The sequence below is a fragment of the Primulina huaijiensis genome, chromosome 15 (genome assembly GCF_012295235.1).
Source record: "Primulina huaijiensis isolate GDHJ02 chromosome 15, ASM1229523v2, whole genome shotgun sequence".
Taxonomy (NCBI): Eukaryota; Viridiplantae; Streptophyta; class Magnoliopsida; order Lamiales; family Gesneriaceae; genus Primulina; species Primulina huaijiensis.
In genome coordinates this window covers 15,932,243-15,938,722 of record NC_133320.1, presented here as the reverse complement: position 1 = coordinate 15,938,722, position 6,480 = coordinate 15,932,243, and positions in this window count along the sequence as shown.

The following is a 6,480-nucleotide window of genomic DNA, read 5'->3' as shown; positions in this document are numbered from 1 at the left end:
TCAAATGGCCACTGGAACGAGACGAGACAGCAAGCGAAGCAAAACACCCCTCACGCGCACAAAGGTGCTCTCGGGTGGAACTTTTCTGATGTTGCTGGAATAATTCGAATGGTAGCTGGCCTAGGGCCCTTAGCCATGGTTCGAATCATTCCTTGGGATGTTGTTGAGAGGCTCTGGTCGGTGGTTCAAGCCCCAATGGCCAAAAGTCTTGCAAACGACGCAAGGAATCAAGACGCTGCTGCTGTATTTTTTTGACAGCAAGCGACGTCGCGGTTCAGAGGCGTGTTCCGGGTTCTTGGTTGGCTTTTAGCCTATGGCCTTGGACTGGAAAGTGCCTCATCAAGTTAGGAAGGCCACGTTTTTGGCCGTTTGTGATTCGGATCATTTTTGTGGTCGTACGAGAATTTACGGTGCGATGTGCCAAATTGACTCTCGAAAGAGCGTTTCATGTTTTGGCCTCCATTCATCTAGATTTCGACCCTCACTATTTTAGGAGCATAAATTCATAATTTTAAGCGTATTTTAATCATGACTATACGTTGGTTCAGTGTTGGTTCGGGTTGGTTCAGAGTCATGATTAAATACGAAGTCGTCTACCGTCATCATCTCATTTCTGAACTTAAATTGCATAGTTGGTCAAGTAGAAGCTATTGCATATTTTTCATGGCATATTTAGGTTGCAGCGAGCCTGAGAACGATCCAATCCAGTTGGTAAAATAATACAGGATTTTTCATTATGCAATTTAATTATATTACGTGCATGAGAATAGAAAATACTTATTTTTGAGATTTATGCGATATTCTTGTGGTCAATTCACTATTTTGGGAGCACTATTTACTCGGTCGCCAGTGACCGATCAGTTCAGTTTGGTACCACCCGGTAGCCAGTGACCGGTCAGTTCAGTTCAGTTTGATACTCCCCCGGTAGCCAGTTACAGATCAGTTCAGTTCAGTGCATGGGCCACATGCGTAGACCATAATCTCAACAGAAAAATTTTTACCAGTTATTTCAGTACAGGGCTTCAAGGAGCAACATTTTTACTATGATTTTTAATTCAGTCATGCACGTATTATAATTGCTCAGTACAAGTTATTTTCAGTATGCCTCATGACATGATATTTTACCCCATGCAAAATTTTACTAGTATTTACTCGTTACCTACGATATATGCATGCTGAGTCTTTAGGCTCACTAGACTTGATTGTTGCAGGTACTGATGAGGCTAGGGCCGAGGGCGGGGACCAGTGAGCCATATTGGGTCGGCAGTAGTGGCACCCGAGGACCTCAGTTCAACATTTATTATTTTATTTCTCAAACAATTTTTATCAGTTGTTGAATATTCTTAAAACGTTAAATTTTTGCAAACAAATATTTTCTTCCGCTGCCATTTTGAATATCAAACTTTGTTTATCGGTTTATTTATGAATGAGGTATTTGGATTATTTACAAAGAAAATTTTTAATTTTTCGCAAATTTTCAAGCAAGGATTCATAGGCCTTCACATTTGGTATCAGAGCCAGGTNCTAGCCGTGGGTTCACATCTCCATGTGATTCAGACTAAACATGTCCTTATACGAGCATACCCCAATTGCTCCATTCTTAATTATCAACTCCTTGATAATAAGAACGTCAGAACTCAAGTCTGATAGTACCCAACCAATCATGTTAAACGCCTAGCAGCATCGCTTACATGATTCCCTAGATATCAAATGATAGTGCCTGCAAGAACCATTCTATTATGGTTAGCGTACAGTACGGTCCCTTCAACTCATATATCCCGACCGATTCGACAAACATTGGTATATCGAGAGTTGTCAATGATAGATTAAAATAGTTCTCTTATAAATGCATAAGAAAAATTACCAAAATCACAATACATGCAAATAACATCATGCTAATCAACTAAAAAATTTCAGGCAATATTTCTACAATTTCAAAAAATTTCCGGCAAGCATTCAAAGTAGCGAATAAATACCCCATTTTAAAATTTTGAGCGATTGAAAAAAAAACTGTAAACATGCTTGAGCGATGGAAAGATAAGATATTTTTTTTACTTCAATTGCTCTGTGTTTTTTTGACCATATATAGTATTTGAATGACCTTTGTTTGACGTGTGAAAGAAAGCTGAATATGTCGATTTTGCTGAATCGACGTGAAGGATTGGTTTTGACACCCTTGAAGGTGCTTCAAACACAATATTCTCCATAAACTGCAATAGCTTGTGATCTAATTAGAATGAATACACCGATGAATTAAATCGAGTTTGGTTTTCAAACCAAGCGGAAGACTCTCAAAATAATAATTCGTTAAGAAAATTGAACAGTTTAAAGTTTTTAGCTTGTGTAAACTGAATAACTGAAATAAGCTGGGGGATCAATTCGGGCAAGTGAACTGATCAAATCGGTTTTAAAATAATATTTAAACAGTAAAAGACACAAGATATACTTATGGATGTTCGGGGAGTTCAACTGATCCTACGTCACCTCTTCTACCACCTCGGGTAGGATCCACTAGAGAACTTTAATTTATACAATACTCTGTATAAAACCACTCAACTTAGCACTTACACTACTGCCTAACTGAACTCCTAGCCTACACGGAAGGCATTACCTTCAATCCAACACTTGTTTAACGTCTATGTGTCAAAGAACTGATCTAATCAATACAACACGAAGGTGTTCTCATATAATTGGGCTAACTGCTTATACTAAGCTGATATGAAATGAGTGTGTCCTCTGTTTTTTTTAACACACTAGTATTTTGTTGTAGTTCCACACCTTCTTTAATGGTCTTGATATAGTATTTATAGACGCTTAGCTGATCGTACATGAAGACTCAATAATAATGTCCGTTACATTTGATTGTGCTTCCTTAGGATATGTTTTTTCATTCTGACAACTGTTCTGGAAGTTTGTCTCTTTTAGCTCTGCTGCAACATCCATTAATGTACCTTTGTCTGTGAAGTAGCTTGTAGCTTGTAACTTGTATATTCGTGCTTAGCTGGATTCCATTTGATAGTCTTGTTGTGATATGCGAGTTGATCAGTTACAACTGATGCTTTGAACTGGTTCTCTAAATTGATCTAGTGAACTGTATTAGTTATTTTGTTCAGCTGAGTTCTTCATTAGTTAGGCTCTTCAGCAGCTGGCCGGGCTTCTGAAGGTTTTCTGCTGAACCACCTATCAGCTGGATAATCAGTGGAATTGGTCTTTGATATATCAGTTGAGTTTTTGACAATCAATTGGCGCTTTTAGTTGGCGTCTCGATTGCTTCAGTTTTGGCTCAGGAACTGGTCAGTTTCAGCTTTCTGCGCACTAGATAAACTTGTTAAAAACAAAATAACAAGTTTTTGATAACATCAAATATCAAAAACAAGATTGAGAACATAAAATGTTCCAACACAACGTATTTAAGAAATTATGAGTGAGCTTCATCATTTATGAGTCATTAACCATTATTTATGGATCGATGGGATGAGCTCATGTGCATAGGATATTTGTCAATTTTTTTTAAATTTTTTTTAAAACAAAAATTGGTGTCCTAAAATTTGTGAGTTTGAGGCACTTATCTCACAAGTTGCAATATAGTTCCGGGCATGTTGAGTTGTATCCTATGGATTGGATCGAACAAATAGCTAGAGCTCGAGATTTAACAAAGAAAATGACACTGTCAATTCGAAAAATTTAATGAAGTGGGAGACCGAAATATGCTGACTAACCTTACCAAGTGAAAAGTCGCATGTGAGTACCACCGCACCTGACCTATATATCTAACACACGACGCGTCGCTCTTGGAAAACCACAAATGGAACCACATGTGTGGTTAAGTACTTGTAATTTTAAATCGGACTGATACATTAAAGTTATATTTAGATAAATTAATTTCAGATTCATAAATTTCAAATATTTTTTTTTAAAAAAATTAAGATCATAAAGTCAAATCTATCTATAACATGTATATATATATATTTTAATTTTAATTATGATGAATTTCAAGTCGACTCAATAATGATGTCATTTCAAATTTATTCTACATTGTATTACTAACACGTAAATAAATAATATGTGAAATTAAATTTGATAGTTGTTTTGTTAATAAAATTATAATCAAATCTATATATTTCAAATTCATGTGTTCAAACACAATCTAAAAGATTAGTTTGCCTTTAATATGTCTTGGTTATCTTGGCCTTACGATTTCCAATATCACATTAAATGACTCGCTCCATTATTCCTCAAGAAAACTGTTTCAAAAATATTTCGTGTTTGATCAAATGCAGGAAATTTTGTCCCCAAGTTCACAAACTTGGGGTTCGGGTCTAGGTCATCCTTGGAGAGGACGAAGTAAGAAAGACTACGAGGCAAGAGCTAGTCATGGGAATCCAAGATAAGACTAAGTGACAGCCAACTTGAGTAAAAAAAGTACCTTACCATCCCTAAATGTGCATCAGCCTGGGAAACCGATTAGATCAATACATATTCATACAAACTCGAACTTCTTGCTTTGGTCTAAGGGGCTCTATCAACAGATAGTCCACGGGCCAGGGTAACTTTTTTTCATCCTCACATAATAAACAGTGACCGAGCTTCTAGGGCAGGTATCGATTATAGTCCCATAAGCATGGGACACAATGTCAACAGATAGTCCAGGGGACACAATCCCTATTTTTGAAAAATATTTTTTTTTAAAATTGATAGGGGCATATATATTAATATTGAATCGCGAATAAAAAAATTTAATTCTAGTAACGATTTTTTTAATGTATATATATATATATCTTATAAAATCATGAGATAATTAATAATTTAACAATCAAATAAGTTAAAAGTAATTTAGAGAGAAATTTTCAAAATTCAACGATTTTTTTACACAAGAATATAGGATAGATTTCCTTAAGATGAGAATTTGATTGTTTTTAGATTATTCGGATACAAAAATTTTTTCATTGAATTTTATATAATTTCCCCAAAACATAAAATATATGTACTAAGAGATTTTGTACGAGTAAATTAGTAAGTCTCATGTGAGATGATCTCACTGTTTTATATAAGTGATGTTAGGTGAGTTATTATGGGGTGGGGCACACATTAAATTAAATAATATTAAAACATGTTTTCCCAATCCCACATCGATTTGTTTACAAAATTGAATGAAGGAATTTAGTTATAAATAGAGCTCAATTCCTTCAGTTATTGTATCCCAAAATCAAAAACTTTTCAGCTTTGATAAATAGAGAGTGCATAGAGAAAAGAGTGTATTTTTTTCTTGAGTGCGGGAATTCTCTTGTGCGAGTTAGAGAAATTATTTTCTCGGTATACTCGGGTTGGGAGTGTGAGAAATATTGAGTGTATTAGTGTATACACTTGTTGTAATATTTCTTCCAGTTATAAAAGTTGCAGTGCTCCGTGGACGTAGCCTATATTGGGTGAACCACGTAATTCTTTGTGTTCTTGTTGGTTATTTTATTCCGTAATTATTGGGTATTATCATCGTGGTTGGCATCGCTTCGGGGGTGTAATACACAACAACTGGTATCAGAGCCTTGTTGTGAAAATTCTTAAGAATTCTGAGTATGCTCTGTGGTTGCAGCTTTGTCTGATCTTCCACATCAGAAAAGATTTTTTAGATTTTTGCTAAGGCTAGAGAAGTGATGGCCGGAGATGATGGATCGGGACCGGGAATCAACAAGTTCGACGGAACAGATTTTTCGTTCTGACGGTTACAGATAAGGGATTATCTGTACAGTAAGAAGCTGCATCAACCTCTATCAGGAAAGAAACCGGAAAAAATGGAGGATGATGATTGGGAGCTCCTTGACCGACAGGTTTTAGGTGTCATACGATTGACCCTAACAAAGAACGTAGCGCATAACGTGGCGGAGGCCAAAACCACGGAGGAGATGATGACCATTCTATCAGACATGTACGAGAAGCCATCAGCAAACAACAAAGTACATCTCATGAAGAAGTTATTCAACTTGAAGATGGAAGAAGGTGCTTCGGTGGCAAAACACGTAAATGAATTCAACACGATTGTCTCCCAGCTGACATCGGTGGACATCAAATTTGATGATGAAATTCGAGCACTTATTCTTCTGGCGTCTTTACCAGACAATTGGGAACCGATGCGGGCAGCGGTTAGCAACTCTGTTGGAAAAGGGAAACTACAACTCAATGATGTTAGAGATCAAATCCTTGCTGAAGAAGTTCGCAGGAAAGACTCGGGTGAAGCAACATCATCGAGATCTGCTCTAAATCTTGATAACAGAGGAAGAGGCAGGAGTGGTGAAAGGAGTTCCAACCGATGGCGCGGTAGATCCAAGTCAAGAAATGGAAAAGACAAAAACCTCTTTGAAAAGAATATGAAGTGTTGGAGCTGTGGTGAAACTGGTCACCTGAAAAAGAACTGCAGATCAATGAAGAATAATGCCAATGTTGTCACTGATGAAGTACATGATGCTCTGCTATTATCCATGGAAA